Here is an 11,988-nt window from a genome sequence, read left to right on the forward strand (position 1 = left end):
ACAAACTCCTTCCACAATGTCTGTTGTTTTCCTTCGCTTTCTTTATTCCCATTGCTCTTTAGCTCCCCTCATTTCTTCTCTTATTTCCTTTCTCTACATTTTCTCCTGGCTGTTATTCTCCCTTTTCCCTTGTTTACCTCTCCCCTCCTTCTTGCGTTGCATCCCCACCCAGACTTCCACCGCACAATGATGCTTCTGGACATTGGAGGAACAGGCACACCAGGCATTTTTCAGCGTGTGCAGTGGCAGCCTGCTGAACTGCAACTCGGTGACAGCTTCTTCGCAGAGAGCTGGGGTGAGACAATCTAGCCACATGCAACACACCTGCCACACTCCTTAGGCTAAGTGAGGCTAATCCTTCTTCAGATGACAAGCCCGTTGATGAGTATTCCCAGATCCAAGATGCAACCCAGTTTCTAATTAACCTGATTAAGCCTGTTGTACATGACTCCATTTTTTTTTTCCTCTTTTGATCAAGTTGTCACTATCTATTTGGATATTCATGTTTTTTCCTGTTATTTACTAGTCAGAATGTGCTACAAATAGAAACATTGCAAGGCATCTACTTTTATGTTGCTATAATCCTCTCTGCTGCCCTTGCTTCTCTCACAGGTCAAACGTAACAGCATCCATAACAAGTTTGAGATCTAGCAGGGTAGTTATGATTTACTAATGTCTAAAATCATTTGTGCAGAACATGTGGAGATTCAGGGTGTTCAAACAGCCAGGATTAAGACGAGCATACCCTGGATGATAAAATAAAAATATTCTTTACTCTCTTGGGAAGTTTTGGCCATGCTGTGGTAGAATGTTTCATAAAGGGGATGATCCACATGGAAGCACAAACTCAAAAGTCTTGCCGCCTACGTGCTGCTTTAAAAATTAGTTGCGGAAACTTAGTAGCCATACTCCTATTGATATTCAACATGCAGGTCATTTACAGGTCACTTTAAATATTTCAATAATGAAGAATACAGAATATGATACAAGGATGAGATTTTGACTTTTGCTTTCACAGTGGCTTCAACCTGTGTATTCACATGCTTGTATTTTTGTGTGTGTGTTTTCACAGAGGGAACACGAACACAGAATTCAATTATTATCCTCAGACCATAAGGCACTGTCATAATTAAATCACATGCATACCTTTTTAATTTTTAATTTGAATGTATATTTATTCAAATATCATTTTAAATGTATATATTTATATATACATTTATTTGCATAACTATTTTAAACAGTATAATGGATATTTGTGAAGTTATTCTTGCGCAGGGGTCTTGCTAATCTTCTCTGTATCGTTCCAGTTTTAGTATATGTGCTGCCGAAGCGAGAACAATATTGGTGAAATTATTGTGCCTCGAGTTAAAACATTACCAACAACTTGAATCTAGATATTTATGTCTCTTTCTCTTATCCACCTGCCACCACCAAGTGGTAACATGTGTCCTTAATTTGACATTAGCTTGCTTTTTAATGTATTTTTATTATACACATATATTTCTTGGTTTTGCTTTCTTAAAAAAAATATGTAGTCTTATGTAACCTGCTTTTTTTATTTTGCCTTATGACATTAAAATTCACTCATATTTTGCATGGAACATTAATTCAATAATATTCGCTGCTGTGTAATATTCTATTAAGAATATATCACACTTTATTGATTATTTCTCCTGTCAAAGACACTTGTGCCATTTCCATGTGTATTGCTATTATGAACAATGATGTTATGGATATCTTTATATATATCTCATAGGACACAAGTACCAAAATGTCTTTGCATATATACTTGGGAGCAAAATAACAAGGTCAGAGGATATTTGAATATTTACATTTAAAAGAATGCCGAATTGTTTTCTAAATTGTTGTATCAACTGTCAGTTTTTAATAAATCCATATGCTCACTAATTTTTTGCATTGTCTTAAGTTTTCCAAATGAATGGATATAAAATGGTTATTAATATAAATATGTGTTCATTGGCCATTAATATTTTCTCTTCTATAAATGGCTTGCTAATTTCTGAGTGCGTTTTTATTGAGTTGTTCATGCCATTCTTATTTATTTGAGGAAGCATATACCCATATCTAGATCTGTAGCTATATCAGGTCTATCTTCTCTGATTAATGGTTTATCTATATTTTCTTTAATGCACTTTTGACAAATGGAAGTTTTAAGTTTTTTTTTAAAATGCATGAGCATTTTCTTTTTGTGGTTAGATCCTTTTGTATCTTGATTAAGAAATCCTACTTACAAAAATATAATAATACTTTCTTTAAAAAATTAACTTATTACTTGGTTTTCATCAAGGTCAGTACAGCAATTCGATGGGGAAAGGAAATCTCTTCAACCAATAGTGTTGAGATGATGTCATATTAAAAAATAAATAATAAAAACAAAACCTTTGACCCCTATGTAATGTCTTACATTGTAAGACAATTATTTTGAGATGTGTCACAGAGGTAAACATAAAAGCTAAAGCTATACGGTTTCTAGAAAAAATAGGATAATATCTTCATGATTTGGGAGTAGGCAAAAATTTCTTAGAACTCATAAAGTACTAACTACAGAGGAAAGGTAATGTTAAAATGATTAAATAATAATAAAAATAATAAAGACATATAAAGCATAGTATTTCTAAATTGCTTGTCTGTGCTAAGCAACTAGCAATAGTCCAAGTGTAGGTAAAAATATAACGAAGTTCATCAAGGGGAGTACTGGTCAGATATATGACCTTGAGTTCTGTCCACCGAGCAGAGCAACCATGTCCATTTTCAGTTCTGCATAGCTGGTGCTGAGTTTGAACAGGTGCAATATCCCAGCAGATGCCACTGCATTTCAGTTTATATGAGCTATCCGTGAAACAGGCTCAGGCATTTAGTAGAACCTCTGTGAACCCAGGGTCCCACTGAGCCAGCAGATTTGCTTCAGGCAGTAGAAAGAAGGACAAAGTTCCCCCAAAAGGAATAGCTGCCTTTTTTTTTTTCCATGTAAAGCCAAGATGCCGAAGGGGCCAAAAACACTGTACTCATGAATATGCCATTTCTACTTTACACGTGAGTTTCAGTGGACCCTTCCATCCTGATAGTCCTTAAGTCTGAGTTAAGCCACACCAAAAAGGGATTATCAGGCTGAAGAGTCTTGAGGCCTCCTGAGTCGAGCATTCATGTCAACAGAAGCACAAGAGCCATCTAATGGCTAGTTTCCAAAGGGGATGTACCCTGTAGCAGCGTCAGAGAGGTGATGAGTCCAAAGCCCAAAGGAGGTATCACGATAAGGGATGACACCTGATGCTGATTGGAGGTTGGCCAATATATAAGAGACCAAGTAGAATGCCTACAGGAGGCATACTGTCTCCAAAACCTAAAAGTCTGATGAATTGCTGGGTCCCCTTCTTGGTAATCTTGTTGGATGAAGAGAAAGCAATTTCCCCTGACTGCCAGAGGAACTGAGAATTGTGACTCTACCCACATAGTGCCAAGCGACTTCACTTGGTAAGTGGGCCCCTGAATTTTGTCAGGTTTATCAACCACTCCTGCTGACGGAGGACTGCAGTCAGGACCTTTGGGCATGAGGGTTCTGACTTGCCAATAAACAGGGCATCATGTATAAAGTGAAAGCTTCTCACCACAGAATGGAGACATTCACACGAAATCCTGACCCAGCCACAGGTGGGGAATGGCAGAAGTATAGATAACCCTGCAGAGTACTGCAAATGTATATTAGAAGCTTTGCCACATGAATGCAAATTAGTCTTGGTTCTTGGGTGCCTTCGGGATAGAAAAAAATTGTTGGCAATGTCTAAGGCAACATACTAAGAGCATTAGTTCATGCAATCGATTTGGTGACGGTCGCAATATCTACAAGAACTGGGAATACAGGAGCAAGAATGGAATCCAGTTGGTTTTGTTGTGGAAAATGCCAACTCCTGTTGGCTTTACAATGGACTGTACAGGGTGTAGCATTGCGGTCTTGCATCTCCTACTACCTGTGATGCACTAGGACCTTAGTCAAGGCTGTGATTTCTCTTTCTCTTCCTCAGTTACTATATTGTTTCTATGGCACCAGCAGCATGAGGACAAGGGGACAGACTGAGGAGTGACTCATGTCCCTCACTAGCACTTTGCTACATGCCACAGTCCCTGAACAAACAAATCCCCCCTCGACTTTACAAGCATTCATAGTACAATTGCAAAACAACAGAAATAGTATATGAGCAGCGGAACTACAAATAACATTACTTTGGCCCATTTGCCAAAGGGTCATTTTATCAGCCTTATAAACCCAATCTAGGACAGTTGAAGCGTGTATACTTGTCAGTGCCTCGTTTATGGTTTCCCAAAGGTTGTTTTTTGTTTTGTTTTGTTTTGCTTTTGTTTTGATGTTTTTCCCTGTCTCAGGGAAATCTCTCTCAGAGGGCCAAAGCTTTACTATAGTAGCCAGGACCCACTGCAAAAGCAAATAACATCTCTAAGACCTTTCTTATTCATGTCTGGGTGGCTCTCCAGTTGGCATGGTAGCTTGCAGAGGACGCTCAGCTCTTGCCATTTTTCCTGAACAAGCAGTATACACCTCCAAACCCCTCATCTTCCTAGGAACCAGCTGAAGATTTAATAACTGCCCTGGTTTATGCCCAGGGCAGCTGAGAATAGCCTCCTTTCACTAACGGTACAAGTGTGTGTCTTTGTAAATACAGCCTGAAGTAGAGGTGGGCATCTGAGGGTTTCTGCCATCTAATAAAAATCTTTGTACTAACTGTTATAATGGATGGACTTGAGAATGATTCCCAGCTTGGTGAGAAGTCACCCTGCCTGCAGGAGGATTAGCAGCAATCAGGGCACCATTTAGACGGTTGTCTTTAACTTACTTTCTAGAACTCAGCCTGCAAACATCTCACCAATGCCTCCATTTAAACACACCTGATAACCATACAATGTGATCAATGTGTTTGCTGCCGATTCCATTGTATCTCCCTAAAGCCTCATAAAACACTTCATCTTTCCTTTTCCAGAAATGTACTCCTTGTCAACATCTCATCCTTGCTACGAAACTATCGAGAACTGTGAAGGATTTAGATTTTACCCTACTTACGAGGTCCCAGCTAAGTCTGCCAGGGTTTCATAGACGCTAGAAGAAAATATAAGACAGCCAGGTCAGATCAATGAGCCAGCATATTACCATTTGTGCCAATGTTCTAAGCCCCAGTTCCCATAGAGCGATGAAGAGAGTCAGGTGATACCTGCACGTGCAGGTTATGTTGGAAGAAAGAAACCCTGAGCTTAGGGAACCTGAATCTTAAATAATGGGGAGTAAGATATTTTCTCTGGAGGGAGACATTTTCTTTGTTATACTGGACAGGAAGCAAACCTACCCTTTGGTCCAGAGGTGGACACTAGCTCTATTTTCTAAGGCTTTTCAATATGCAATATTAACACAGTAATCCAGAACAAAGGCCGTCAGGGGCTCCTGGGTGAATCAGTCAGTTAAGCTTCTGCCTTCAGCTCAGGTCATGATCTCAGGGTCTTGGGACTGAGCCCCGCATCAGGCTCCCTGATCAGCGGGGAGTCTGCTTCTCCCTCTCCCTCTACCTCTTCCCCCACTCATGTTCTCTCTCTCTCTCTCAAATAAATAAATTAAATTAAAAAAAAAAAAAGAAGAAGAACAAAGGCAGTCAGTTACCTCTGCTCTCAAGACTTGGTAAGATGTCTGTGGGGAAATTGTCACCCAGCACTTTGATAAACACTTTGGCCTATTTAAAATTTTGTTAAACATACATCTCCCCCTATGACCCAGCAATTCTACTCCTAGGTATTTATCAAAAGGAAATGAAAATGAATGTCTATAAAAGGCTTGTACCAAATGGTTATAGCAGTTTTATTCATTATTAACCAAACATCTCAACTGTACATCAACATGAGAATGGAGAAACAGACTGTGGTATAGTCATAAAATAGAGTACCACTCCGCAGGGGATAGGCCCTAAAAATATTCTTTGGAGTCACAAAAGCAAGAATGAGCACATATAATTTCATTTATATGTTCTTCTAGAACATGCAACACTAATCTCTAGTAATAGAAATAAAGGTTGTGGTTGCTAGGAGGTTTAGTCTGGGAACATGCCTGAAGGAACTTTCTGGGGTGATATACTTGTCAAAATTTACCTAACTATACATTTAAGATCTGTGCATCTTTGCAGTGTACAAATGATGCCAAATTAAATAAAACAAATTAGCTTTGACATTTATGTGTTTAATTTCTCTGAAACTGATATTTTTGTATAAAATGTGGAGTACGATTTATAACAACAACCGTGTTGTATAGGTTTGTATCAGACACTGTTGTCGTGCCTTATAAATATTAACTAATTCAATTCTCACAACGTTATTATTATTATTATCCCCTTTTACAAATGAGGAAATTGAGGCACAAAGTAGTTAAATACTCAAGATCACACAGCTCGTAAGTGGCATAGTAGATTTGAAACCACAGAAGCTAATGATTGCCCCATACTGATCTCCAGTACTATCTTACCTTTTTGGTTGGTGCATTTGTGGTCCTACAATTGAATGACTGATATACACAAATCAACACTAAGTCAATAATTATAACCCTGAGTTGCTGTTTGGGAAGATAATTTTATTGCTTTGAATACGGCCTCTTATATCATCAAGACAAATTACTTGGATTACTTAGACCTGTGCTGCCCAATAACCAACAACCACCAACGTCGCACTGCTATTTACATTTAGATTAAAATAAATTTAAATTCAGTTCTTCAGTTGCATGAGACACTTTTCAAAAGGTTAACAGCCATATGTGCTAGTGGCTACCATATTGGACAAATACAGAACAAATATAGACAGTTCCACTTCACAAAGAGTGCTAGCAGACAGCACTAAGCTAGACTCATCCTATTTGAAGTGTTTTCTGGCTTGGACACAACCTGGGCATTTGCTAGACACACAGAACCCAGACCTACTGAAGAAGAATCTATGTTTTAACAGGATTCCAAGTTATTAAAACACATATTAGTCAGTATTTCTGATGCAATGTTACCTTGGCACAGCCACTAAATGTGACTAATGAACATGATGTCATTCTGAGTTTGTGTTCAACCTCTACTACTGAACTGATTCCAGCCTTCTTATTTTTGCCAAAAAATTGCTTCCTAGGCTCCAATACACTGCATAATCTGATATAGATCTGATAATTGAACATGGAGCAAAACTTAAATTTTATAGTTTTATCCCAAACTGATGACATGTCCATGAAGAATTTATAGCTCAACTCTGTGTTGAGGTTCTCTGCCTGAGAACAGTCTAATAGTTGGTTTCACATGACTGCTGCCTCCTCACTTCTGTGAAGTATAGGATTCAGGATAGTGGGAACTGGATGAGAGCTTCATCGTACATTTGAGAAAATATGAAGAGATCAAACATAGTTAATAGAAGGGATAGAATATGACCTCAGAATCTAGGATCCAAGTTCATAATCTTACTCTATATACTCCAATGACAATTACCTACACATTATTCACATTGTAAAAAGCTACGACTTAGTATCATCCTGATCTTGCTTTAAATTGTCCTATTTATATGCAATTGGCGATACCAAAGCAACAAGCTGGGAAAATTTCTCTCATATTCTTGATTTTTTTTTTAACATGATACTAAATTTAGTCTTTTTGTCACTATTTAACCATTGCTTCATCTAGTATATGAGAAAGAGCCTTCATATTTAACAATCTGAAAAGTTTTGTTGTTCCCCTTGGAAAGTATTGTATAGATAGAACTGACATTTTATTTTATAGTAAAAGCTCTGCACAAGTTCTCCCAAGAAATGACCTTGAATTGAACCTATTGCTAGTCACATTTACAGAGACTTTATATACAGCTTTTCATCATAGAAGCTATGACTGGTTGCCATCCATTCGTTTACTTCTCGAAAACTATTTGAAGTTGATACTATTTTTCCTAATTTTCAGATAAAGTTTGGATACTCAAAAGAGTAATACAAGCTGGTAGGTAGAATTTTATCACAATTCTTTTATTGTAGAGTCATTCTCTTTTTATTGTACTGTATTGGATTTTGTATTTTGTGTTTCCCCCAACCACCAACATTTTATATATATATAAATATATGTATTTATATTTATATATATATAAAATGTCCTTCCTAGAGAAAGAAAAACATTTCAGAAACTTCACATCATTCAGGAGTATAGCCAGGGCTAAAATGAACATGTCCAAATTCACAGCTGCGTGTACCTACAGATTTGTCTGAAATGCTGAGGTCATTTCAGAATTCGATTAAAATAATCATTGTGTTATAATATCAACACAAAACTATTATTTTTAAGAACCTGGTTATTTACTGAGTGCCTTTCATTTGTTTACGTTTCTCTAACTACTCATAACCGATCTAAGATGCATTCAAAGTCTATTTAGTGTTGCATATTATACAGAGTAATTCACATATTTCATCTCAAAATTCGCATGCCAATTTATTTATTTATTTGTTTGTTTAAAGATTTTATTTATTTATTTGAGAGAGAGAGAATGAGAGAGAGCACATGAGAGGGGAGAGGATCAGAGGGAGAAGCAGACTCCCTGCTGAGCAGGGAGCCTGATGCGGGACTTGATCCAGGGACTCCAGGATCATGACCTGAGCCAAAGGCAGTCGCTTAACCAACTGAGCCACCCAGGCGCCCTTGCATGCCAATTTAAATGAAGTATATCATATAACCCCATTCGATAGATGCTTTTCATGTGCTTCAAATAATTCAAGTAACCTCCTCAAGTTTATACAACTAGTAAGTCAAAGGCCATTAGGCTCTGTAATCCACTTAATAACTAGCAACAAAGCAGTCATTTCAGCAATTTTGGCTTCCATGTGAATAACAGCATTGCCTTAGTAGATTATCAGCAACTAACCTTGACTTTTGTCTTCGTTTTATAAACTGGAGCCCTATTTGTTCTGGCATTAGCTTCTACTTAAGTATCTCACAGATACCAGCAATGCGGTGGTTGGACAATGGCAGGTTGGGGGGAACCTACAGAATATCATTACTCTTCGGCCAGTTTCACTACTATTAATTTTTGTGAAGGAAAAATTGGTGTAAGTAGGACATCTGATAATCGTCATGCTAATATCCTATCCCTAAGCAACCCTTTAATTGTTGAAAGGGTATATGTATTTGGCTCTGATATTTTATTTACTAAGGCTGATTGCTTAGTCTGTTAACAGACAAATATTGACAGATGTCTCAGGGAGATAATGAGAAAAGGCATTTCTGAAATTTGTAGCAATTTTATGTTAATTCATAAAGCCATTTTGGTATTCAGTCTTATACAGAGATAAAAGTGAAAGCAAGATGTCTTTTTTTAATCCATATAATTACTTTATTTCTATATAATTACTTTCTTTAAAAATTATTGCTTGAAGGCAAAAAGGGAGATATTCTCTTAAAATCTCTCATAAAAATTTTGCAACATTTTAAACAATTCAAAGTGAAGATGCCTCAAATGTCAACTTCAGGACAATTTTGCAGTAACATTGAAAGTAATGCATTTTCATTATAGAACAAATGGAAAATAAATAAATATGAAAAGATGGATAAAAATAACTATAGTTCTACAGCCATAAAAAATAACTATAGTTCTACAATTATTACCCAAAGTCAAAGTACATATTGTATTGTACTTACTGTTGGCTGTTTTTTCTTAAGGTAGATAGGATTTTTTTTCTTTAAAAATAAAAGTGGTGAGGGGCGCCTGGGTGGCTCAGTCGTTAAGCGTCTGCCTTTGGCTCAGGTCATGATCCCAGGGTCCTGGGATCGAGCCCCACATCGGGCTCCCTGCTTGGCGGAAAGCCTGCTTCTTCCTCTCCCACTCCCCCTGCCTGTGTTTCCTCTCTCGCTGTGTCTCTCTCTGTCAAATAAATAAATAAAATCTTAAAAAAAATAAATAATAAAATTAAAAAATAAAAAAAATAAAAAAATAAAAGTGGTGAACACTCAATAGGTAGAATTTATAATCCCTAAGTTTTACATAAATTGTAAATTAAACATACATTAACTTTAAATGCTTTTAAAATTTTCAGTATTTTTCAGGAACAGCATTCCATATTCAGATTAAATTATAATTGAAATAACATCTGTATCACTGAAAAACTTATTACTTACAAATGAATGTTTATTCTCCAAGTCCAGGTTCTAAGAGTCCTTGCATAAACATTCCACATTGCAGTTTCTCATATACAGACAAGAAAATAAATACTGCTGATTTTCCCAAAGGGAGTTGAGAGACAAGTTCCCACCCACTTGTTCCCTGGGATTTCAAAAAGGGGTAGTACGAGGTCTATTGTGTACTGATGCTAGGGAAACAAAGAGGCGAAAACAACTTCAGCAAGCACCTGGAACCGGTTGGTAATGGGCTATATAATTTTTCCCTGTGCAGTGCTGTTGGCACAATGCAAACCTGCCCGCTTGCAATGTTCGTTTCACTTAAGAGTATTCCCAGAGTGGCCCACGGAGGCACTCCTGATGCCGGGACTCCACCATCTTGGGCGGCACTGTTCCTTCCCAGCCTAGATGTGATCATCAACATGAATTATAGGACTTGAATGTGGAACTGGGTTTGTCTAAAAACTTATTTGAAATGAATGGGCTGAACAGCATTCCAGATGTATCGATGATACATTCAAGAGATGTCTCTTGAGCTACTTCTGTGTTTAATGCAAGGTGCTGATGTCTCAGGATGTAAAGATGAACAACAGAAACATACCCTTTTGTTGTCATATTTAGAGTGAATGAAATGGGTATGATCGGATGTTCTAGTAGAAGGGAGTCTCTCCGGTGGGAGGGATGGGGTGACTGGGTGATAGACACTGGGGAGGGTATGTGCTCTGGTAAGCGCTGTGAATTGTGCAAGACTGTTGAATCTCAGATCTGTACCTCTGAAACAAATAATGCAATATATGTTAAGAAAAAAAAGAAGAAGAAGAAGATAGGAGGAGGGGAAGAATGAAGGGGGGGAATTCGGAGGGGGAGACGAACCATGAGAGACTATGGACTCTGAAAAACAAACTGAGGGTTCTAGAGGGGAGGGGGCTGGGGGGATGGGTTAGCCTGGTGATGGGTATTGAGGAGGGCACGTTCTGCATGGAGCACTGGGTGTTATGCACAAACAATGAATCATGGAACACTTCATCTAAAACTAATGATGTAATGTATGGTGATTAGCATAACAATAAAAAAGTTTAAAAAAAAAAAGAAGGGAGTCTCTCCTGCGATCCCATCTGCATTGTTTTTGGCAGAAACCGTGAACAGGGGACATCTTACCTGGCCCAGACACTGATAAGATTGATAGCTCTTTCTTGATTCTGTGGGTGGGTGAATGGCTCTTCTTAGTGGAGTGGTCATGGTTTTTCCTGTCCATCCCCCTAATGAGAGAGGTGGAGGAAAAGAAAATACTCTCTTTAGAATCACCTCTGCACTTTCTTTTAGAAGAGTAAGTTACTCTGAGTCTCCTTAAAAGCAGCCACTGCATTGGAGTTATTTTCCCATAGGAGGATGGTTGAGTTGCCTCATATTCCGTTAAAGGAAATGCAGTCAGAATGTTTGTATTTTGAGAGTTTTAAAAGAAATGCTGCTACCTGTAAGGATTCCTGGAGAAGGAAAGGTTTCCCTAGTTTTGAACCTGTGACAAAACTTAAACTAATTTTGCAGTTCAGAGGAGTCTTCCAGGAGGAAGTGGTAACAAAACTGCTAACAGGGAGCTATTAAGCTGACTGTGAAAGCAGAAGTTTTTGTGAAGCAATTTAGAGAATAAGGCAAGTTCAGCTAGCAAAATACAGGTTTTTTGTGCGTCTTCATCCATAAAATGTGAGAAAGGCAGTGGTGAGAGCTGAGGAGCTAGAATCATGGAGGGGATCATGAGCACTGTTAAAGGATTTGGAAAATATCCTGAAAACAGAAGGCTTGAAGCAAG

General features: G+C 37.9%; 1 non-coding gene across 1 annotated transcript; it reads right to left on the reverse strand.

Moving 5' to 3' along the window:
• Positions 1–1,234: 1,234 nt before the first annotated feature.
• On the reverse strand, positions 1,235–1,337 carry LOC123326267. Its single transcript, XR_006540974.1, has one exon. It is a non-coding gene; the product is annotated as a U6 spliceosomal RNA (small nuclear RNA).
• Between the last annotated feature and the right edge of the window lie 10,651 nt (positions 1,338–11,988).

Source organism: Neomonachus schauinslandi, chromosome 11, assembly GCF_002201575.2.
Source record: "Neomonachus schauinslandi chromosome 11, ASM220157v2, whole genome shotgun sequence".
NCBI lineage: Eukaryota > Metazoa > Chordata > Mammalia > Carnivora > Phocidae > Neomonachus > Neomonachus schauinslandi.